Raw genomic sequence first — 26,476 nt, forward strand, 5'->3', positions numbered from 1 at the left:
TTTTTTTTTTTTTTTTTTTTAAACCCACTGTATAAAACCCCCGGATGCATGTGAGAAAAAAAAAACGTCCACACAAACACAAAGATTTGATTTCAGGCAGGGGGGCCACAAAATATTGTTCTGAGGGCCGCGGGTCTGAGACCCATGTTGTAGGATGTTTCCCTCCGGTAATCTGACGGCAGATTCCATCCACAACCTCCCCTCTGAAGTGTCCGACCCAAATGCTTTTCAAGCCCTGGTTTTGTACGCCGCTGCTGCTCTCATTTTGGGGGGTAAATTCCTTTTACCGGCGTCAGATTTTTCAGAGCGCTCCGTTTTTCCGGGCTAAATGCAGGTCACCGGGAGGCGGCAGGTCGGATGCTGACTGAGCTTAATTGCCCAGCGTCTCTCAAAAGATCCTCCGCCTTCGCTTGAAACGCGAGCTCATAAAGGCTTTCAAACACCTTTTTTGTCCTCCGAGATCATGTACGCACTTCTCCTCCGTCTGAATTGCTGCACCTGGCAGGAAGCAGGTGGAGAAATCACATCGTAGCTTGAAAGACGAATAATTACGTCCAAATTACCTGGTAAGCAATCATGTAATTTTCCTTGTCACATTGAATAAGGATTCATTTGCAGGCAAATATTGAACGATGAATTATTGAATAAGTCGTCTCCAGAGCCACATTAATCTTGAGGATTGATGGTGTGGATATAACCTGCAAGCGGACTAACATATTCCCTGAGTCATCGGCATCGGAAAAAGCGTTACGTGATCAGAGGAAGCGGGTGGAAGCTAAAGGTGTCAACTGTTAACAGCAAAAAAAAAACAAAAAAACAAGAATTATCCCCAACATTTGTCTGCTAGCCCATTTTGTGTTCATTAGCTTTGCAAGCTACTTAGCTCAAACATGGCACAAGAGGCAAACACCTGTTCGGGTTTGTTTCCTGGTGGAATGGGATTTCCCCACGACGTTTTTGCCAAATGAAAGCTGGTAAATTTTCGGTGAACGGGGGCGTTTGTCCACGGGTGGAAGGTGGCTCACCGAACAGCACCTGAATCTAATGGTCTCTCGATCAAAGAAACCAGGAGAGCGATATTTTTTTTTATGTCTTGTTTTTATATCTCAGTAGCTTTATTTTTTTAGTTTTGGTTCTTGGAGGAAAAAAAAAAAATCTGACGATTTGAGCTCTTTTGATGTTCTTATTTTTTGTGATTTTGTGACTTCTCACCCCTCACTGCATGGGTTTGGGGGAGCGCTTGGAAAATGAGGTTCATTGTCTTCATATGTCACATGTGGTCTTCCTTCACAAGTCGTCACAAGCAGTGGGGCAGCGTCTGAAAAGAATGAGATCGGTTGAAATAAGTTTCCTGTGCGAAAGTTCTCCCTTGGAGATCGGTTGAGGAGCTCGATGATGGAAGTAGAACTGTTGAGAGGAGCCAGATCAGGTAGATGGGCAGCCGGTAAGGACACCATCTGGGGACCTCCCTGGTGAGGTGTTCAGGCTGCGTCCTATGGGGAGGAAGCCTGCAGGGAACACACAGGACATGGATGGATGGATGGATCCATGGTTGGATACATTGATGGATGAATCGATTGATGGATCCATAGTTGGATCCATGGATGTATAGATACATGGTTGGATACATTGATAGATGGATGGATACATGGTAGGATACATGGTTTGATCCATGGATGTATGGATGGATACATGGTTTGATCCATGGATGTATGGATGGATGGATACATGGTTGGATCCATGGATGGCTGGATGGAAGGATGGATCCGTGGTTATATCTCATTGTATTTCATGTATTCATTGTATTGTATTCATTATATTTCATTGTATTTCTTATTCTCCCTCCTTCCTACTATTATCTATTACTGTTATGTGTTTGCTTGAAACTCTGGCACAACAATTTCCTTCGGGATAAATAAAGTTGTTCTCATCTCATCTCATGGTTTAATCCATGAATGGATGGATGGATTAATGGATCCATGGATGGATGGATGGATATATGGTTGGATACATTGATGAAAGGATGCAGGATAGTGGGATGGATGGATGGATGGATGGATGGATGGATGGATGCATACATGGTCGGATACATTGACAGTTGAATGGATTGACGAATGGAGGGATCTATTCAAGTCATATGGAATGAGCTCTGACAGCCTTATAAGTGCTTCCTCTGTGTCTGAGCACTGATAATAAAATCCCGCCGTCCATTCGTAATATCTCGATTTCTTTTCGAAAAGCAGCTCATGGAACATCAGCTTTGGTCCAGCTCTCGTCTTTCCGCCGCTGGCTTTCATTAACGCATGTCCGCCACTTTTCTTTATCCTCTTACACACCTTTATTTTTCCCTGTCCTCAGCTGCGACCCAGAGTTGCAGGAGGAGGAATTAAAAATCAGAAATGGAGTGGAATAGAGGATATAGTTTAGGACGTTTCCTTCGTAGCTTTAGAAATAAACAAATATTTAGGAAAGATTTTTTTCTTCTTTTTCCCGGCAGCCCAGATTTTTATTTCGGGGAGTCATCGATTTATTTTTTTTAACCTGTTAATTAATTCAAAAAAATATTCTTTAAATAGCAAATCCTCAAAATAGTGACAAGTTTGTCAAGAACAGAAAAAATAGCTGCATAACAGTTGGGGATGTTTTCCTCCTATTTATTTATTTATTTACTTGTTTGTTTACTGACTTACTAACTGCAGTTCTGCTCTAGAAGTGTTTTCAAAGATAAGTAAATGAAAAAAAAAATCTCGATCTGGCAAATAAATGCTGCAGTGACTTTGACTGAGTGACATTGAGTGACAGCTCTGTGTGTGTGTGTGTGTGTGTGTGTGTGTGTGTGTGTGTGCGCGCTCTTAAAGTCTCCACATGTTCGGTGGTGGTCTGTTTACCTCTGTCTCAGTTACCGTCAAAAACACGTTTTATGTTAAAACCTCCCAACTGACCTTCGATCATATGATTGTAGTTGGATGTTTTGAGGCGTTTTTGTTCATTAATCATCATTCATTCATTCATTCTTCATCATAGATGCTCATCCGGCCATCAGGATTGCCAGAAGTCAATCTCTGGCATTATTTCACAGTTATCTTTTTGTTTTTAATTTATTTTCCAAGCAACAGCTTTCTGAAACCTTATTTGTTGTATCTATTTTATTGTATTTAGGTAGGATCATCTGTTGACACTGAGACACTGGTTTTTCTTTTGGATTCTCCTCAAATAAAATGGAAATTTGGATGAAATATCCATATTGACACAAATATATCGAACAGTTTGGGGACCCATAACACCATATCTATCTATCTATCTATCTATCTATCTATCTATCTATCTATCTATCTATCTATCTATCTATCTATCCATCTATCCATCTATCCATCCATCCATCCATCCATCCATCCATCCATCCATCTATCTATCCGTCCATCCGTCCATTTTTCATTTTATCTGAAATTGTATTTCAGAATCCAAATATTAAAAAGAGATGCTTATTTTTCCAAAACTATATTTTCCAAAACACTGATCAAGTCAAATTATTATTATTATTACTAATAATAATATTAATAATATAGAGGTTATTATAATAATAAGAAGAGTAAAGTAGTATTCTTTATTGTATTCTTTTATGTTTTTCATTACATATTTACATTTTTTTATACTGTAAAATGAATATAAAATCCACAACTAAGAGTTTATTTCTAAACTGTATTTTTCAAACTAAAAATATAATCTTACAAATAATAATAAAAAAAAAACAAAAAAAAAACGTACCTCTAACATATTACATTTTGGGGTGTTTTGTTGAATGAGGATGATTCATTATTATGGTTCTTGTTTTATAAAGAGGACGAGCCGCAAAGCGGAAAATGGAGGAATAAAAGCAAAGCAAAGCAAAAGGAAAAAGGACAAACAGCCTTTGTTTGCAAACAGCAGCTCCAGAGTGAAGGAGGGGAAATATGGGATTAGAAAGGCGACCCGGGTTCGACGGCAGGCCGGCAGCATTGTGCTCACCACACGGAAACTGCTGTGTTTGCAGTTATTTTGAAAACCTGTATTCGTCTAAGAATACAAAGAAAAAAACACACACACACACACCAAACAAAACGCTCCTGAAAAGCTGTTAGGCAGGTGGTTTCCGCGGATAATGAACTTGTCAGCTTCCTTTTTTTTTTTTTTTTTTCTTTTTTACACTTTGGCACCTTTCTTTATTTATTTTTCATTATTACATTCAAGTATACACACACACAAACACACATCTGAGTTCTCCGGCTCGCGCCCGGCCACTTGTTTTGCAGCGGCGCCGCGTTTCAGCGGATCCCATCGGACCAGGGGGATGGAATTGCCCCTCGTTCAAAATAAATAATCTGCTCCCTTAATGCTCCCGCTGTGTTTTCCCACAAATGCTAAGAGGGCCGGAGTGTTGTTGTTGCAATGGCTTCTCTGCTCCTCTGCAACCCGCCATCGCCCTGTTAGCCCTTTAGAGCCACAGCGCTACCTCTCTCTGCACGTCATTTCAGCTGTTATTTTCTTTTTTTTCCTTTCCTTTGTATGCCGCAGATTAAACTGCTGTGTCATTCTTTTCTCTCCCCCCGCTTCTAGATAATAACTTTAAAACCACACGTACGGCTGAAATGAAGTAATTATCAATGTGGTGATAGTATTGTCATCATATCGCAGGAAAAGTGATCAAATATACCGATACTATTTAACTATTAACTTACACCATTATGGGTTAATCTGTCTGTCTGTCTGTCTGTCTGTCTGTCTGTCTGTCTGTCTATCTGTCTATCTATCTATCTATCTATCTATCTATCTATCTATCTATCTATCTATCTATCTATCTATCTATCTATCTATCTATCTATCTATCTATCTATCATTTTTCATTTTGTCTGAAATGAGATTTCAGAGTCCAAATATTAAAAAATGACGCTTATTTTTCCAAAACTATATTTTCCAAAACACTGATCAAGACAAATAATAATAATAATTATTATTAATAATAATACAAAAAATGATAATAATAATATAGAAGTTATTATGATAATAATGAGAAATAAAGTAGTATAGTAGTATTCTGTTATGTTTTTCATTACATATTTACATATTGTAAAATAAATATAAAATCCACAACGAAGAGTTTATTTCTAAAGTATCTATCTATCTATCTATCTATCTATCTATCTATCTATCTATCTATCTATCTATCTATCTATCTATCTATCTATCTATCTATCTATCTATCTATCTATCTATCTATCTATCTATCTATCTATCTATCTATCTATCTATCTATCCATCTATCCATCTATCCATCTATCTATCCATCTATACACACACAATATACTATATACAGGTTTGATGCAAAAATATACTGTGTATGTATGGAGAGAGAATGAAGTAACTGAGAGCTGTATGTATTTCAGTAAGTCATTCATTCACATGATATTACTTAATATCCCATCATCTTTGTTTTACTCCATCGCAGTCTTTGAAAAGAAATATTCCTCTGATACCATTGACATTGATGTCCTTGGAAACCGATCAGCTTGTGGTATTGATCATTTTTCTGATTCTGCTGTGCGAGAAACCCCGTCTCTCCCCTCCCTCTCTCGTTCTCTCGGTTTCTTTCACGGTCTAATTCAGAAAAAATAAATAAATCTCCGGGCAAACCATTATCGCGTCGCGGGCGGGTCATTTAGTTTCCGCTGCGTTTTCAGGTGGATGATCAGACGCGAGTCCCAGGGTGTGCACGTCGTGTGCTCTGCCCACAACAAAGAGCTTGGCCGATTGTCAGAACTCCACATGGAGCCACTTTAGCAGGACGCCATGTCTGTGTCAGGGATCAAAGAGAACAGCCGAGACAATTTATGCTGTGCGGTGTGTGTGACCGTCGCTCGCCGGGCGCACAACAAGTGTGAGGAAACAACTCGGAACAGCGCTGCCAGGAAGTGTTGTCGTCAGGAGGTGCCTGACACAGTCCGGCGCCTCCTTTTTTTTTCTTCCCCAAATGTACCGTGACCCGCTGAAAACATCACACTGAGATATTTACTTCCCTGGGTTGAAGTTTGAAGTAACCCTTTTTGAGCTGAAACTATTATTCGGATGTTTTGTTTGTATAAAAAAGAAGCGACGTCCCTGCTTCTGGTGTATCCTTCGGCTAACACCCGCTTTAGCCCGGGGGGTTAACGGAGCGATCTGCTGCTTGCAGTTCCGCTAGTTTTCCCACATTGCATTACGGCCCTTTCTACAAACATACACACTGACACAAATTGATCTTTACCTTAGTAAAATAAGTGCAACCCAGCTGAATTACTGAGCCATTGATTCATTTCTATGCCCCCAAGATAGTTCCCACAGTATGTATTATCATGTAAGTACAGATATGTAAACACAAAGCAAAGCAATCCTAGGAAAATAGGATAACAGTGAATGTGCAGCAGATCCTGATACTGAATTAAAAGTCTAATAATAATGTTATGATAATATAACTAATAGTGATAAATAAATATGTAAAAAATCTCAACATCAAAAATACTGTAAGCTGATTGTTTGCATATTGTAGTTCATATTATAGTAAACAGTCTAGAAACAACAGTGAATGAGTGCAGCAGATCCTGATCCCAAATTAAAAGCCAAATAATAAAGTAATAATAATATGAATAATAATGATAAATAAATACGTAAAAAACATCTAAAAATTAAGAAGTGAAAAATACTTTAAACTGATTGTTTGCATATTATAGTTCATATTATAGTAAAAAGTCTAAAAACAACAGTGAATGACTGCAGCAGATCCTGATCCCAAATTAAAAGTCAAATAATAAAGTAATAGTAATATAAATAATAATGATAAATAAATAAATACATTCAAAAAAAAAACATTGCTGATTGTTTGCATTTTATAGTTCAAGATATGACAAATATAAAGTAACAAAAATATATGTAAGAAAATTGTAAATGCTGCTTCTTAGAAAGGATCGATACAAGGGCACATGGGACTGACTGTAGGAAACACGTGACAAACACTATTTGGTGTAACCATAATGGAGTAAAATAAAACTATTGTCCCCATATGAGGACTTTTGTTGTTCCCCCAAAAATCACATCCTGATTTTGTACTTATTTACCTCTAACCGATCCCCAATAAAAAGCATTTAAAAGCTCTTAACCCGATTAACACTTTGTCGTCATGTTTGCAAAGTTAGGGTTAGGGTTAGCCAAGGCTGGGACAGATGTTTTGGCTCAAGGGTTACATCAGGTGTTTAAGACTCTATTTTCCAAGTTTGAATATTCATAAATCTAAAGAAAATTGCTGGAATTTGCAGGAAAAGTGTCACCCGTCAGCGTTTTTATTCGCACTGATGGTAGCAGACTTTCCAACAACAATGCTTCGTTGAGCCTGCTAACCTCCCGGCAGCGGCTAGCCAGCTAGCATGGTTAGCATCTGGAGCTACTGTTGCAATCCCTCGATTGTACACTTACTGGTGATTGTTTTCCTCTTTTTTTTCTGCTGATATCGTCCTCATCGGGTCAAGAGTAGATTAGATGGCGCTCTGGCGAGATCACCGGGGCGCACAAGGCCATCGTGGGGTTGTGGGGAGATTTGTTTGATTCTACTTGACCGAGGGAAACAAATATGAGGATATATTTCCGGCGGGGCCGTTCGTATTAGCGTACGCGTAATGAAACACATAACAGGTTTGTTTAAAACGACCTAATGGTGTTCTTGGTCTGAGTCCAGACATACTTAGAAAGGCAATACAGAAATAATTCAGACATTTAACTTCTGGCTGTGTGTTTTTTTTTTTTTTTTTTTTGTCAAGGACGCTGATCTCATTAGAATTATTCTCCAATGTCAGTGACGGATATTACTTTGGCACCGCTGCGTTTTGACTCGCATGTATTTTTTTTTTTTCTTTTTTCTGCTTTTGGAACATCGGCGCAAGGGAACCTGGCATCGAGAACAAAGATGGGCGACGAGAGTCATTGCACCTGTCAGAGTTGACCAGATCGGGTAATGAGGAGAGTCCCTCTGGATGCTAACGAAGCCGTTAAGCGCTCATGTGTGAAACTGCGTGGAGAGCGGCCTTGTTAAAATCGGTGGCGGCAAATTAAAATGCGCTGCACGATGGTGATGAAATGTAAATATCTTGGTTTTAGCGGCGGGGGGGGGGTGGGGGGGTGGGGAGAAGTTGGCCTCCTTCCCTGTGCATTGAGAAGACAGAGCAAAGTGGTCAAGAATAATGCTTGTGCTGTGTGATTTAATAAAATATCTATATAGGATAGTATATATATGTGTATATATACACACAGACATATGTGTGTGTTTGTAAACTATTGGAAAAGCTTAAAAAGTAGAGTTGTTGCCTGAATAGAAAAAATAGTCACACAATAAATATTAAAAGATATATATATACTTATGTATGTGTAAATATATATATATTTATGTGTGTGTATATATAACTACGTAGTATATATATATGCATACACAGACATATATGTGTGTGTTTGTAAAATATTAGAAAAGCTCAAAAAGTAGAGTTGATGTTGACTGAATAGAAAAATAGTCACACAATAAATACAATAAAAATGATATATATATGTAAGTGTAAATACATATATATTTATGTGTGTATATGTATATATCTACATAGTGTGTATATAAATATATGTGTATATATATATATATATATATATATATATATATATATATATATATATATATATATATATATATATACGAATACACAGACATATATGTCTGAAATATTAGAAAAGCTTAAAAAGTAGAGTTGTTGTTGCCTGAATATAAATATATTCACACAATAAATATAATAGAAAATATATATATATGTGTGTGTGTGTGTGTGTGTGTGCATATATTTTTTATATTGTGAGTCTGTATGTAAAATCTAAAAATATACTAAAAGTATTTAAAAAATATCTTAAAAAAAAAAAAATATTCAAACTGTGTTTGAAGACCTAACTATAGGCTTTGAGTATTTTTGTTAATGAATGAGCCTCAATCAGGTGCTATATATACAGGATTTTATCCACATTGCATTTCTTGTAGTCTCACCTGTTGTGAATTAGTGAAAATAAAACCCACTGGTTGGGGGCCGTGGGGATGCCTGACTCAAAAAAAAGTTTGAAGTCATCAATCCCCGGCTTTTAATGTGAAGGGTTTTACTGCTAATGTGAAAAAGTCCACCTGTAGTAACTTCAATTCCGGCTCTATAAATGTCAGATTTTGTTCCGAGGGTATCAGTTAATATCCTTCGGCTGGCTGCTCCTTCACATTATTGCCTCCCGCTTCCCCCGCTAATCCTCCAGAGTACATGGTCCTCTCCGCGCCCTGGGGGGAGTAATCTCCCGCACGCTTTCTGGCGCAGAAAGTTGGAGAAATGTGGATAAAAAAAAAAAATAAAAAAAAAATAGAGCCCCGGGCTCGAATCGAAGCGCGTCACAATGTTACAAAGTTAATTTCCGTCCGAGTGCTTCACCGTCCAGGAAACTAGCCAGAGGTGTCCCGAATGATACCACCTGCAACCCCCACCGCCTCCCCGTTTGTCTACATTAGCTTGGCGTGTGCGGGACAGCCAATAATAAGTGGGGCATATTTATATTTAGCTGAGGAAGCCAGCAGTGACTTTGAGAAACAGGGTGACTCTTGTCGTCCCCCCTCCTCCGGTCCACCTCCTCCCCCTAAAGACTTTATAAATCAAGGGCTATTTATAGATTTTGAATTATCTGGATTATTAATAATGCATGATTGGGGTTAATTTGGGATCTTGGGGTCGCGGGAAACCCCGGGATGATGTGGGCGCGACCCAGGAAGCTTACATTTTTTTAAAGGGACATAGGAAGCGCAAGCAACACTTCTGGTTTCTATGATTTGGGAAGGAGAAGTTGGCGTCTCAATGTCCTTGAGCTACCCTTTTTCCAGCTCAAGCTACCCTTTGTGGTCCGGAGGTGTTTGACCAGTACATCGAGGGGCATTTTTAGGGTGTGCGAACACACACACAAACACACACACACACACAGACTTGCACAGGATGGACTGCCAGACAATCAGCTTTTGCATGTGATCAGTCAGGATGAACAGCAGTGTTATTCTGTTTATTCCAAGATGCTGATGGTAGTTGTGCATGTATATATTTATAGATGTATACATATATAAAATAAGATAAAGCTAAGATTCTTTATTGCAACTGCACTTTCCATTAACCCTCATATTATGTTAAGGGTCAATTTGACCCATTGGGTCAATGGGTGAAATGGGTCAAATTGACCCTTAACATAATATGAGGGTTAGGGAAATTGTTTAATTGCAGCAGCATGAGAAATATATCAATTGTTCCAAATAAAAAAAGTAGTAGTACGTTTAATATTGCACTAGATTGCGGCATATATAAATATATCCATCCATCTTCTTATACCTCACTCAGGGTCGCGGGTGCTGGAGTCTGTCTCAGCTGTCATCGGGCGAGAGGCGGGATACACCCTGGACTGGTCGCCAGTCAATCACAGGGCCACGTATATAGAAAAACTACTATTCACTCACTCATTCGGGGCAATATTCTCAATTTTTTTCCCATTAACCTGCATATTTTTGGACTGCGGTAGGAAACCCAAGCTGGGAGAACTTGCAAAACTCACAGAAACTGCAAACTCCCTTGGTTGGTATCGAACCAGGGGACCTTCACGCTGTGAGGCCATACTGCCCATATAGAAATATACATGTTTCCCACATTTTTGCCATGTGTTGGAAATCAAAACATCGGCGGTTGGGAATTTAACCTTAAATTTGAGTACATGCTATCATTCAACTGTCAGTGACGATGATGAGAATCACACAGAATCATCCCCACTTCATAAAAAATCTGACGTTCCCAGGACACATGGATATCCTCGCGGCCTCGGACAGCGGGCTTCAGACCGGCTCCCTTTATGTCCGACCCCCCCACCTCCACCCCCGGGATGAACCAATTGGCAACAAGCTTGTAACAATAAAAATTAAAAGGTCTTCTAAAGTGCGTCTAATGAAAATTAAGCCCCACGGCCCCCCAGAGACCCATTGCGAAGAATATGGTTATAAAACGGTGGCAAGGCCCCCGAGGTAGAAGCCATTAGACTCCCAGCCAACGCGGCGGGGCCGTTCCAACGGATGGAGCCGTGTTTGAACTGCGTCGCCGAGGACGGTTACGACCGAGACGTGGAGAAATTTTCCTATTTATTGAACATGATCAGCAAGCGGATACCAATATTACCCTTCAGAATCAGCATGGCGTTGCTGTCACGCAGGCCGTCGCCCCTCCGATGCCTCTGACTCAGCTCTGCGTCGCTGCATTTCACTGACGCAACCACCGGGTGGCAGACGTGAGCGCTCAGTACAAAATAACACGGCAGTATCCGTGTTTTTTACTGTGTGTTTTGGTGAATTTTTTATTTGGTCATGTTTTTTTTAGTCATTTTCTTGAAATAATAAACTACGCCAAGGGTCTGGAATCTATGGCTCATCAGCCATATATGGCATATGGCTCGCAGACAATTTTGAGTTGAAAAAAAAAAAAAAATGAGTATGGAACTGATTTTAAAATACTTATACTTAAAATATTTCTTCATAATACTGTGTCATTTTAAAGTAAACAGAAATTAGTTTTGAAGATAAATATCACGGGTCACGGGTCGGGAACCGATGGCTTCCGAGCACGTCCGGATCATTGTAAAGGGGAAGAAATCGATTTTATCAGATAAGCAACTAGTTTATCCGCTTGTAACGGAAAAGATGGCGAAAAGAAAAAAAAAAAGACGATTATCGTGCATTCCGGGCTGCACGGACAGAGGAATTTACATTTCGATCTGCGGTTTGTCTAATACACAATGATAAAATTGCGTCGATGAAACGTTGAAATATAAAGCGGCAAATCCATGCAGCACCAGAGGTCGCAATAAAAGTAAGACATATTAAATTCATCATACGTTAAAAATACTCTATGGCTCTGAGTGAAATATATTTAGAAATATTTAGCTTTTTAGGCTCTCCCGGTCAAAAAGGTTCCTGACCCCTGAACTACACCATCCCAGCTAACTTGCAGTTGCACTCAGAATAGAAGCAATACGGTAAAAGGACGCCGCCGTTGACAGGAAGTGCTGGCTCTCTCTTCCCCTCTTCCTGCTGTGAGTCAGCGAGGGATGTGACCGTGTGAGGTAGCGTCTTGTTGAGGACAAGCTAACGTGTGTATTTGTGCGTGCTTGTGTGTATTTGTGTGTGAAATTTCTGAATCTCAGATTTCTGGCCCACCTCTTTGGGTGAGTCACCCGTAAAGGAAGAATGACAGGGTTTTTGCAGGCCACCAAATAGCATTAAAAGTCATTCAAAACAATTTGCCAAAATGATGGTCTTAAATAGCAGTAAGAAGCATTGAATTGCATCGATGCATTAAAAATTTAAATACACGGAATAAGGTAAGCACGTTGTTATTTGCAATTTATTTTGATCAGGCTGTATAAATAATAATTAAATCATTTTGATCGGAATAGTGTGATTTATGTGATGATTGATGAGCGAAGCCCTTTAATTGGTTATTGCTTATGTTGGTTTTTCTGATGCTGCACAAAGTTACAATACAAGAGTTGCAGCCAGAAAGGAAACAAACTAAGAAACACGCATAAATAATCCATGTGATTCTTTAGTTGTCTCTCAGGTCATATGCACATATCTGCTACCATGCAAAATCTATTCCAGATTTACTCTTTTTATTATTAATAGACGTATCTGTAGTCGGACATGGGCATTAAATTTGTTTAAAATTGCATCATAAAGGGCATACAGCATTAAATGAGATTGGCTGATACCTGCAGAAACCCAGAGTTTCCGGGCATCACCATGAACCAGATTGTTCGCGCTCAGTAAAGCCGGTTCACAAAAGAAACATTGCGTAGCCACGGCAACAAACCGCCCTTGTGCATTTTATCTCTTTGGATTACGGGAATTAGTCACATTTACCCTCATTAAGCGTGTTTATCCCTTGACACTGGAGGTTTCTTATTTTTAAAGATGAACGGACGTACCGATGGTCGCCACTAGGGGGCGCCACTTTCAATACACAGTACAACGATCACATATTTTACCAGAGATAGCGGGGGAAAAAAAGAAATGACGGCTGATTTAAATGAAAGAAAATAACCAAAGAATAAAAAGATCTGACGTTTCCGTCGAGGCGACGCCGCTTCGCCCAGTTGAAGGTCCCGTCTTTATCTTGACTAGAATCCCAGTCGCGCCGCAGGCTCCCGCGCCATTCAGACTCATTGTTTCCGCCCATTGTGAGGCTTTGCGTTCTGTTGGCGCCAAGAGGCTACGGGCCCGGCGCGTTTTCCGTCGCCACCGGCGGACAAAAGGGAGGTGGCACGCCGAGCGGTGAGGCACGCCGAAACGGCGGTCACAGGTACATTGGCTCGGCTCGGATTCCCTCAAACGCCTGGCATGGGGCTGCGATTGTCTCGCTCCCTGTTCTCCAACCCCCTACACTCCAGAGCCAGGCGGGTTTGCAACAATGGCTCGGCGCTCGGGGGAAGCTGCTCGCATTGTTCATTGTGGAGCGGGATTGGGCATTGTGAGAAACGTCTGGAAGAGGATTTGCCATTTGCAGAGGTGCGCGTGCTCGGCCCGGCTAATCGGCTGCGCGCTCTGCGTGGCGCCTTTCCCCGGCGTCGCCCTCGAGCAGCGCGGGGCATAATCGACACGAACCCGGCTTCCGTCATCAGAAAGATACACTTCTTCCCATTTAAAGGGGAAAATTTCTAAAAGTTTCTTTTTTTTTTTTTTTTTTTTTTATTACAAGCACGCTCTGCAGCCCTAATCATGACCGGGGCGCCCTGCACGCCGCAGAGCGCCGGCTCCTGCCCTTACAGATTATCCGGTGTGAATGTTTGGGAATGATAATGAGATCAAAACACCTCACTAAGCCGGGCGAAGAGAAGGCGGATACTGGAGGGAGAGCGGGGGAGGAGGAGGAGGAGGATGAGCGATAGCTGCGATAAATTGCAGAAGCAGAACCACTTGAGCATAAAATTAGATTTTACAAATGTGTTGTTACCTGACAGCGCTCTGACGGAGGAGATACCGCGACGTTACGGGGCCGCGCTAGCGCTGCTAATCGTATCAAATAAATAAGAGCGCCTCTCAGCTGTGATGGAGGCGGGCGGAGATCGGACGTGGACAGTGATTTAGAGGGAGACGGGACATAATTAAAACAGCCTTTCTCATTACGGACCAACATCGGACGCCTAAATTCAATTTATATGATAATATATCACCGTCTGTTAAGGTAGCAGACATTACAGGACGTTAAAAACATTATTGACCGGGTTTCTGAGGAGAAACGCGAAGCCCCTCCACATCGAGCGAATTCTTTCTTTTTTTTTTCTGAAGCGAGTCTTCTCTCCGGCGTCTAAAAACAATCACGCCGCGATCCGCCGTCGGCGTTAGCGAGAGCGAGCGGCCGGACGTCTCCGCAAACTTAAACTCGCTCTTGAAATGATCTGATTGGCTCCGCCCCCTGACCCTGTGAGCACCGAATAAACAATATGAATAATAAAGGAACGAAACAGATCGATCGGCCTGGCCTGGAGGCACGAAAACTTCCTGGAGACCAGCCTTATTTCATATATGTATATCCTTATAAAAAATATATATGCATATTTTATATCTTACACCAGGCATGGGCAAACTACGGCCCGCGGGCCAAATACGGCCCGTCGGGCTTGAAATTTTATTGAGCTAAATCTCATTTATTTTACCTATATTTTACTTACATTCACATTATTCTTTATGTCACTTTTTCGCTTTGCCCTTTGAGTCCTTCTGTAAGAATGAGCGGGTGCCGCGCTTGTCAAAAAAAACAATATTAGCTGACACTTCACCACAAAGCATGCTAACTATGCTAGCGAGAAGTCAACACAAGAATGGGTGGTCAGTTCAGAAATTAACGGCTAATTCACAAACTCTTGCGAATGTTTTCACAGACAAACTGCGATTAAAGAGTTGAGTGCCGAAGCAAATTTTGCACTGGTCTTCAAATTAGCGATTAGCTAATTTGTAAACCTCAGGAGGACGGCAGAAACACCACAACAAAACTAACTCCAGACTCTGACGCATTGGAAAAAATGTCCAAATCCTTTTACTCATAAGATATTCATATTCTTCTATTCTATTCTATCCATGTCATTTTTATATATTAGCTTTAGATTAGTTCGCAAAGATCCCCCCTCCGTCAAATAGTTTGCCCATCACTGTCTTATACTCACAGAAATAGTTTTGCTTGTTTTTTTTTGGAGACACTTCCAGAGGTTCCCACCACAGTTTCAATATTATATGTATGGTGCATTATGGCAAAATAAAAAAAAAAAAAACAAAAAAAAAACAAAAGGGAAGAGCACAACGCATTGTGTTTTTAGTGTTCCGGGACCGAAGTCACTCTCAAGAATTAGACAATGGAAAAAAAAAAAATCCCCCGTCGCCGGGAGATGGTCCTGTAACAGCGAGGCAGATTATACGGGGACACAATTATTTACCACGGAATTGCTTGTTACAATAGTACGTTAAATACTCCATTAGGAGAACAATGACAGTCAGCATGAGCTGCGGCTCCGTGATGAATGCCTGCTTTAATTCCCGTCAGCCTGGTGCGAGAGGCAGCGAGGAAGAATTTATCTCCAGTTTGAGGCAAGAACAAACATTGCTTGCGTGCTAGTGTGTGTGTGTGTGTGTGTGTGCGTGCGTGTGTGCGTGTATTTGCCCGACGCAAATGCGTTTCACTGGGAACAAATGTGTAAAAGCTCTCAAACTCATTAAATAATTCCAAAAAAAAAAAAAAAAAACAAAAAACTCAATTACTCAAAACTTTGCAGACACGGGACTGAAATTCTCCGCTTCGCAATTATTCACTGCTGTATTTTGATTAAAATTTTCTTTTTCTTTTGTTTCATTTTTTGTTTTTCTTATTTAAAAGCTTCCTTGTGATCACGTGACTTTTATCTATTGCTTTTATTTTTAGCATTAAGTAATGTAGGTGACATACATGTAGCAATACGCTAGCATGTTAAAGCTAGTTTATCATCAGTGCAGATGATTGAATATTTTATTTTTTATGATTTGAATGAAATATTAGGATGCCAGAGCTCTGCGGTCGACCCAGAGTTGTATACCCAGCGACGCCTTTCCGACAGCTTCACTCCCACGTGAAATTCTCCCGATGTTAAGTTACACCGACGTGTTCTCGCTTTAAATTCACGTCCTTCTCACATCGAATTCCCAAATCCCGACATTAAATATTCATCTTCCGTCCCCGGAATTGACATCTTGTTTTAAACTTGAAGTCTTTCTCGCGTTGAATCGTCTGACGCTGTCTCGTCTTGTCTTCCCCCCGACAATCAAACGGATTCACGCCGTAATGATCTTTAATAAAACGACCTTTAAATATAATTTCATATCAGTAATTAACTAATGGCGTAATTTTCTTTTTTTCATAATTAAAAATGACTACTTTGATACTTTGAATGCGTTCCACACCTGGCTTGGTTGTTATGAACTTGCTATTACTATTTAACAGCGCAAACACACAGTCGCCCTCGGGTAATTACAATTCAGTCATCATGGTATCAAATCCTTTACGCTTTTAATAATCAATTGGCAGTTTGCAATTACCTTGTGCAAACTCCAGCTTGCCAACAGACCACCTCACACACACACACACACACAGCCCGCTAATACACATGACAGGAGTTGCCTTGTATAATCTGAGTTTTTACACTTTGAGCCAAAACACACACACACACACACAAACACAAACACAATTACCGATATCACACGACACTGTAACAGCAGCAGCACGTTCCCATCGTCCTATCGTAAGCTATAAATAAACTGCCTTCATCTCAAAATAAAAACACGACGCCACTTCCCACAGTTCTACACTGTGGCGTGGAGCTGCGTCGGACAACAATGGCTCTTAATGACTAATCAATACTTGGTGGTGATTGACAGCGACTGTTAAATCAATGCGGGATTGTTTATCGACGTTTACCGCTCGACGCGAGGAAGCGGTAACCCCTGGTGACCGCGGAGCAGGGGGCGGGGCCTAACCTGGAAGGGTCACCTGTCAATCAAAAGACACCAGAGCCGTTCAGTGAATGCAATGTAGCAAAAACGCTACATGAAATATATTTTATTTTTTATTTTTTACTGCAAAAACAGCAGGTAAAAGTGAACCGTGAATAAAAACATCTCCATCACTGAAACCTAGGAAGCCATGAATATTGAATCAGGTGTTCGTTACATAGTCAGACATGGTTTTAGTGCTGTGATTTAGCAGCTCTTTCGCTTTGTTATGAGATGTTTTTACTGAAAGAAAATATTTATGTGAAGTGTAATTTAACATTATGTAATTGGAAAGAGATGTACACAGACGCAGGAAGAAGGGCACACTGTAACACACACACACACACACACACACACATACACACACACACCTGCAGCAAAGGCAATTTAGACGTACCTGTTTTCCTCACCTTGAGGTCACTTTGCTAAATAATGAGCCGACCAGGCTGGTTTGCATGATACACAACATCGATTAAAAACAAGACATATACCAGAGTCGGTGTTACGTAACAGGTACCACCCACCCACACACACACACACACACACACACATGCACATACACACATAGCAACTCCCCGCCCATGTTGCGTTTTTCGTTGTAATTACAGCGGAGCGAATTCTTCCGGAAACCGGCTCAGATTTTCCGGATGTTAATGTTTTGTGCGGCTTCATTGTGAAGGAAAGACGGGGACACTATTCAGAGGGAGGGTGGGAATCCCACCGGCGGAGGGAGGGGAGCACAAAAGGAGAGAAAGGAGAGATTCGCGGCGGGCACGTATGTAACCGAAAGCATAATGGGCTGCCGGGTGTTTTGGTTTTTCTCTGCAGCCAGGAGTTTGTTTAACAAGCTTGACGTGTCACACGGAACAACCGGGGGCTCGGTAATAAATACGCATTTACATACACGGGGGAAGATTATTTTGTAATATAGGAGAAAAAAAAATCCTCTCTGAGCAGTCCTGCAGGCCGGGGAAAGGAAAAGTGGAGCGACGGGGTAAGATTTGTGGCTGTTTTTAAGATGGTTGTCCATCACCGACTCCAGGAAGGGTCGGGGTCGGGCTTATAGAAGGCTGGTGTGTGAAAGTTTAACTTTGTTACACACACGTTAGCACAGACAAAACTTAAAATACCCGCTAAATGTTTGAAATCACTGAAAAAGGAAATTAAGCCAATTTATTGCTTTATATGCGTCTAATTCTTAAAAAACGATCAAGTTATATTTTCTTAATTTGATAAATTTATATTATATATTCACTCATATATGTATGTGTGTATGTATTTATGTGCGTAGTTATGCAAAGACTTACACAACTTGATCTTTTTGTCTAAATCTGCCTATTTTTGTTTAGTTATTTTATTCTCATCATTGCTATCGTCACTCTATTTATATTGTCGTCTATTTTTCACCCTTAATATTCCAGTCTATTGTCCATTCTTATCCCTTATGTTGTTGCTGTTGTTGTTCTCCCCGCTGTCTATTATTCATTTATTCATGGATGCCTAACTGTCTCTCTATTGATATGTATATTCATATTTATTTGACATTATAAATATTTATTTGACATTTGACATTATAGCTGTTACACTGCTGTGAGTAAGAAATTTCCCATATGGGGATTGATAAAGTTTATCTTATCTTATCTTATTTTGGTGTAATTCTGCTAATGGCCACTAGGGGGCTTCACTGAGTCAGTTGAACAAACTTCTATTGCTTGCTTGATCGAACACACAGCTGTTCAGAGATCAGTGTCTCTTAGCCCCGTTCTATGATTGGTCAGATCGGGAAATCAAGAGCGGACATTTACACACTAACACGCACATATTCAAAATTTTCACTTTCCTCTCCGTGAAAAGTTTCAGACGTGACGGGGAAAGGGTTGCGTTTCTATGTGGGAACATCGCAGGATTCTGTCTTCACGCCAAAATTGCCGCTAAAGGCGGTTTCCTGGACACGCACACACACACACACACACACGCTTGCAAAATGGCGTCTTTTAGTCTCTCGTATTTTCGGATTTATTTAACAGATGCCTCTTTCTGGAACTGTGGTAAATACTGTACCGTAAAAACAAACCGAAAAAACAAAAATAGTACAAACACCCTCAGCGCCATTCTATTTTAATTTTCTCTCTATCCGCCTGTCGCTCCGTCACTCAGATCTTCGGCTTCTGAAGGCTCCGTCGATGGCAGAGACCTGAAATCGGCACGAGCGAAGCCGTGCCTTGTAATTGTTTTTATTTTTATTCTTCAAGGGCAGGTACGGCTGCGAGTGAAACCTCACACTGTAACGGCGGCATCTGTCACTTCCTCCAGGCCTCCCAGACTTCCCTCCGCCCACGGTTTCTGAGTCAGGGTAAAACTCAGCTTGTTATCACTTGCGCGCCAAGGTTGCAGATGTTTGTTTTTTTTTTTTACTTTGCCAGCGAAGACTGGCATGCATAAATGTGTCGTTATCCATGTCGGGTCAACTCAACCTTTGTGACATGGGATTTTTTTTTATAATTCTGGCTGAGGTTTATTACTAAAATGATGCGTCATTTCTTGTTATTGTTAAAGTGATAGTTTGACCTAAAACTCTCGAATGTCAGCCCGATAATATTTTGAACATTCTTACTGTAAACACGTGTAATTTATTACACATCTATTAATGTTTGGGAATGTTCTCATTTGGCAAATGTGCAACAGGAGATTTTAATAAATAATGAGACTTTCAATATTTCGCAATGAAATAAACCCGTGGTGAGGACGTGATTTATGCAATGACTACATCCAACTCATGAAATGCTAATCTTTGGCCTGTTCATCCCATGTCGGTAGGAGACGTAAAAAATAAATAAATAAAAACATTAAAGAAAAAATAATAATAATAAAAAAATAATAATAATAAACAAATAAATAAATAAATAAATAATAAAATAATAAGCAAATAATAGATACATAAATACATAATAAACAGACAAACAAATAAATAAATAAATAATAAATAAATAAATTAAGAATTTAAAGATTTATACTGGGGTCACGCAGGGTCATACCGCGCCGGTCTGAAGAAACGCATTCATTTCCGATTTGAACGCGTGTATTTAAACGCAGCTGGTCTTTGAATGCAGCAGATCCATGAAGCCTCAGAGGACGCTCAGTGGACGGATGTTAGAGGCTCATTAAAAGCCGGTTACGTCGCCGCCCGCCGTCTGCGCCTCTCAAACCGACGCCGAAGCTCCTCGGCGAATATCGCTGTCCCCATCATTAGCGCGTGCATTCTGCGGCGGCGAAAAGACGGCTTTGTGGAATACGGAAGCCCTCGTGCGTTAAAACCTTCGTCAGAATTCTAATGCACGTGAGTGGAAAATTAACCAGCCATTTTCCATTAACCGTCTTCCCTCCCGAGGAACAGAGTTTCCCCTCCCTTTTTATTGAATTTGTTAAAGTGCTCCTGAGCAAGGCATATTTGATCCTCTTAACAGTCCAATCGCACTGGATCTACCTCAGCAATTACTTAATGTACCATAATGAGATTCCCCTCTCAACGGAAGGATTCATTTATTTTAATGTCGCACGATCCACCGGGCGGCTCCTGCAAACCCCCGCCACCTCCACCGCCATCATCATCAGACGTAAAACACCACCTCATACCACGTCAACGCAGCCGCCGCCGCCGCCGCTGCCTCCCTGGAGCGCGAAATTCCAAAGAGAATAAATATGATGAAGTGACTCACTGCGTCGGTGTTTGAGATGGTCTCTGTTTTCGCTGTTCATACCAGTGGGCAGCGTAAAGCAGGGGACGAGTGCAAACAAACAAACCGAGGAAGGAGAAGAATCAAGTCCACCAATAAAAACAATAATTAGAAAAAAATCAAAAATTAAATGAATAATAATAATAATAATAATAATAAAAAGATAGATAAATAAATAAATAAATAAATAAATAGTGGATTTTAAGATTTCTTTTTTTACATTTTATTTTTAGATCACTTTATTTATTTTGTTGTTTCTCCCTGTTTTAAATAGATAAATAGATAGAAATTCAACATCCTACTGGAATTAATACAGGATTAATGGTAATGGCCACTGCTGTCCTATATTATTTTGTTTTATTTATCTTCAGGTTCATACAAGGGTATCGAGTTTTGATTTTCAGTCCTTTTTTTAGCCCTGACATCTGTCAAACCCGCAAAACCTCACTGGGATGTTCAGGATGACTGACCCTGCTCCTATAATCAATTGATCGCATAAAATTGCCATATTTGATAGCTTCATGTGCTGTATCAAACTCACAAAAAAACTCACGAAAATGTGTATTGTTTGTTTTTGTCAAAGTGGGAGAAAGCATCGCTATCCTGTAGGCTGGAACATTTGACAACATCGCTCAAATCTGGATGCGATCAAATCAGAACCTGCATATATTGAAAATAAAAACGGCAACAAATCTGTTGCTCTGCCCCTGAAATGAATAAGTTGGGGATGTTGCGACCGGCGAGACGGCGTCAATTTTTTCCGCCGTCAATTACAGAGAGAGACAGGAAGTTATAGCGCGGTGTAGAGGTTCGGCGGAGAGGATTCATCGCATCACTCTGCGATTGTGATTGTGAAGTATTCGGTCGTTGTGGATTCTGAAGCCAAGGCCAGACCAGCGAGGCAATCTCGACATTGTCAACTCAAACGCTGTCACAAAGAGCCACCTCCTTTAATACCTCATTTATAAAGCACTTCAGCAGATGTCCTTTGCCACCGACATTGAAAGAGACACTTTGTTTTTTTTTCCCAATCCCATTGATCGACACAAATAAAAGATGTTTCTGATGTTTGCCGTGTTTCTGGACCAGATTTGAGAGATTTTTCATCTAATCCTTCCTTTGCTCAGACCGACTTGCCCAATTGGACGATGTCAGTCAACGGCAGATCCAATGGTGTGGCTAAATGTTGTGTCACATGAAAACTCTGCCAAATAATATGCAATTGATCAGCTTTTTTTTCCGTGATGTTCAGTCGGATTTTGATTGCGGAGCCGATGCCTACTTGTCTCTACCGAGTAAAATCAAATGTCTTCCAAGCATCCCCATGCTAAAGTGCTAATGTGCTAACGCCAAGGGCGTGCGGCTTATATTTAATGTAAACAGGTGGTTGAAAGGGGCCTGATAATAGAACACTTTGTCATCCAAATGCATCCCTAGCGTGACAAACAGGGAATGTTTCCCTTTATGTCACATACCGATGCTTTAGAAACCCTTTCTTGTCTTTTTTTGACAAATCATGAAACATCATATTTGCTTTAACATCAGTATCTATGTCTAGACCTAACCAAAATGAAGGACTTTGTATTTTCCGCATCTTTGTGTTTGAATTGAAGAATGACGTTCCTCCACTCACACTCGAGGAACTGTAAATCCTAGAACGATTTTCAGGAACTTGGCCATTTCCTGGTGTTTGGAACAAGAACCGGGACTTCAGCTCATACAACCACTTTAGCTCCAACTCTGGAGCAGGTTGTTTTTAATGATTCCATAGGAACTCATGTTACTGAGAAGGTGGAACTTATAAGTCACGCCCCTTACCAGATCCTTCCTGTAGACCAGGGAGCGCCATTTTGAACCACTATTATGGTCACCGGTCAGCTCTTGACTTGCAAAAAAACAGACAGAAACCGTATGAAATGGAGCAGCTAAAAGGTCCGAGCTTTGCTAACCTGCTACGCGATAGAGGGGTTTCTGGAAATGTAAACATTCTTGACATAATAATTACTGAGTTAGCTAACAAGCAGGTTGGAATGGGTGCAGAAAAGTATTAGGGGTACCTATGTGATGTCTTCTATGTGAAGACTATCGGCCAGAATGAAAGGAAAGGTGTACAAGACAATGGTCAGACCAGCCATGCTTTTCGTCCTAGGTGTCAAACTCTGGCCCGCGGGCTAGATTTGGCCTGCAAAGCCCTACCAAACGACTATTAGAGCTGGCACGTAGTAGTATATAGTGCATGTACCGCTAATTCTACGAATCACAGAATTTTCTGCTGGTGTTTTGGCACGAAAATCCCAACAAGACCCATAAACGCCCTCTCCTCTGTGTACAGTAGTCATGGCGACCTCATGCTAATACTGGCACCCTGCGACTTAGGCAGAAAACAGGAATTCATATGTGTACAATATTGGGTTATATATTGTATAGTATTAAAGTATTCTTGTTCCATATTTTGTTTTGAAGCAAAACTTGTTTGGGTCCATATGAAATAATAAACATCAATGTTATCCCGCGACTTTGTCCCAGTTTTGAACTTTGGCCCGTTGTGTAGCCCACGGTATGGCCTAGAAACAGTTACAATGACCAAAAGACAGGAGGCAAAGCTAGACGTTGCAGAGGTGAAGATGTTAGGGTTCTCTGTGGGAGCGACAAGGATGGGTAGGATCAGGAATGAGTCTATCAGAGGAACAGCACATGTTAGATGTTTCGGAGAGAAGGTCAGCGATGGTTGGGTCATGTACAGAAGAGGGACAGTGAATATATTGGTAGACGGATGCTGGAATTGGAGCTGCTGGGCAAGAGGTCTGGAGGAAGACCAAAGAGAAGATTTATAGACGTAGAGAGAAAAGATACGAAGGTAGTTGGTGTGAGAGAGGAGGATGCAGAGAATAGGGTTAGATGGAGAAAGTTGATTCGCTGTGGCGACTCCTGAAGGGAAAAGCCGAAAGGAGTTAGCTAAAAGCGGAGTTTTTCACAAGGCAACCAGTGCAGGGAGAAAATAAAAACAACCCATCCAATCGTCCATGGAAAGGGGGCGGCGTGACTCCGGGTTTAGAGCCGTCGTTCTTGGAACCAAACATTCTTGGTTTGATTCCCGCGCCCCCCCCCCCCTAGCCAGGGGAAGTGTTGCTGAGCAAGACACCGAATCCCCAATTGCTCCCGTGGTGCTGCTCATTAGCTGACTTCTGCTCATGGTTCATCCATGATGGGTAAAAAGCAGAGGTCTAATTTCGCTGTTGCGCTCTATGTCTAACTGAATGTGACAATAAAGATTTTTCTTCCAATTATGTTCCGCCATGCAGAACATGACTCTTCATCGCGGTGGTTTGGTTGTGCAGACATTTTTGCATCACACTGGTCCCTACAGCGGACTCTGACTACCTGTGAGAATGCAAAAATAAAAGGTTCCCTTGGGGGAATGGCGCTTTTATCGCTTTTTGTCTGAAAGCAGCTAATTTATCCTAGCACAGTTAGCTACATATTCAGTGAATATCAAAAATTGTCCCTGTAAGTGAATGCGACCAGATTTTTATTTATTTTTGGCTGATTTTTGTTGAAAAAATCTGCAAATGAGCAGCGAAACTAAATTAATTGATTAAAATCAGTCACACCTTTTGGGGGTCCCTTGCTGCTTCTGAGAAAGCAAAAACTAAAAGGTGAACCGTTGGAGGAGGGACGCTTCTAAACTGAAAACGGAGTTGGACGGTGGAGTCGCGGTGATACAACCAAAGCAAATCTGAAAGCGAGTTGAAGAATTTCTAGCTAATTGTCATTTTGACGACTGAACCGGTAGAAAGCTCCGACTACAAGTTATTTTCCTCATCATATTGATGGTCTTTGGTGAAAATCGAACCGTTATTTGTTTGATGATAGATGCGCTTTCTTTGGATGCATTGGTGTGGACGATAGGAGAGTCATCGGAAATGGTGTCAGGTGATGCGAAAACATATAAAAAAAAAAAAAATAGATCTCCAGGATAAAGGTAGTCTAGCAACAGATGCCGGACCGAAGGAATCCAATCAGGAACCGATCACTTTGCTGCTTCTCCATCAATACGGGTTGATTAGCAGTTTATTTCTTGCCAAAAAAACGTCAACATGTTTGGGTCCCGTTGCCTAATTGAAGAAGATCCTCAGAGGAAAACCTGGAAAATAAAGGGATCTCACCCATGAACTGAAATGCTTTTCTGCTTTTGTGGTTCTCATAGCACTTTGTGCTGCTGGGTGCTCCACACACACACACACACACACACACACACACACACACACACACACACACACACATTAACAGAAGCCTGCTGAGGGCCAGCGGGGCAAAGAATAAACATCAAGACACTTTTACACCTTTATTTCACTTATCGATGTGTCATAGCAACATTTTAAAGTGATAATTCTTTAATTCTTTCTTTCTACAAGAAGATCCGCGGATCAATTCCAACGTGGGGGGCATTTTCGTGAGGAGTTTGCATGCTCTCTTTTCTGTCTCCCCGGTTTCCTCCCACGTGCACACCGCGGTCACGCCAGTATCACATCCGTCCAAGTTAGATGGTTTGTTAAAAACTTACAGCTTACAGGAGTCATTTCCATTGGATTGCTTTTTATGAAGTGATTTAGTCCACTTACAAGGAAAAAGACCAAAAAGTATTTTCATGACCTTTGTAATGCGTTCACCATTGGAAGTATAAGTATTTATCTTGAAATAAATATTTTGAAATTTTTGAAAACACACCCTGCCTTTGCTCTCTCCAGATATCGTATCGATCCCCATTACCAACCTGCAACGCATAAACGTGACTTTTGTGCTGAAAGTGACGCTTGAGGTTGTTCAGCATCCGTTCTGTCCGCACTTTTCTTGCCGGCTACTTTGGCTTCGCAGCATGTCTTTGCACAGCAGACCTTTTCTCGCTCGCAAAAAGAAAAAAAATCTTCCCCACTTTCAAAGTTTTTTTCACATTCTCCGACAGCCGTTCCCTCCTAAGATAACTACATTTCTTTTTTTTTACCTTGGCTTGGTGAGCGGATGTGCCACTGCCCGTTTGTTTTTATTCGAAATTATTGTGAGGGGTTAACGGTTAAATTTGTAATACGTGTGCAAACCGCATCATATCATTGGCTGATCAGTCACCTTTCACTCTGTAAGTCACTACAAAATGGTACGGAATAAATTGTAATGAGTTTATTTTATTATCAATACGGGTCGGAATATCATTTTGTGCGAGCAGTGCAGATTTTCCGTGCAAATGGCGAGTGATCCAACACCTCCGCAACCCAAAGTGCACGATATAGATATCGAATTATTTTTTTTTTTTTTGGAGGGGAGGTATTGATTCTCCTTTTTTTTTATTGTAGCTGTCCCGACATGTTTAAAAAAATACATAATTCAACGCCCTACAGGAAGAAGGTAATGGTAATATACACTGCAAAAAAGGGAAAAAATGGTCCTTTCAGTCCAACGTTGAGTAGAAAGTACCCATGTCCGACCGATGGGTTTTTTTTCGATAGAAAGAAAGTGGATGTTTTAATAGAGAGACAAAGCAATCGAGATTTCCCGCCGTCCTGATGGAGCAGGCGCAGGTCCTTAGATC

At 40.8% G+C, this 26,476-nt stretch overlaps 1 protein-coding gene across 1 annotated transcript in view; it reads left to right on the forward strand.

Annotated features, from left to right (window-relative positions):
• Positions 1 to 26,476, forward strand: part of grik3 (glutamate ionotropic receptor kainate type subunit 3) — a 105,116-nt gene that overhangs the window by 32,139 nt on the left and 46,501 nt on the right. The gene's annotated exons all lie outside the window — the stretch shown is intronic.

Source organism: Fistularia commersonii, chromosome 10 (genome assembly GCF_037954325.1).
Source record: "Fistularia commersonii isolate RoL2024-O1a breed Wild chromosome 10, RoL_Fcom_v1.0, whole genome shotgun sequence".
Classification (NCBI taxonomy): domain Eukaryota; kingdom Metazoa; phylum Chordata; class Actinopteri; order Syngnathiformes; family Fistulariidae; genus Fistularia; species Fistularia commersonii.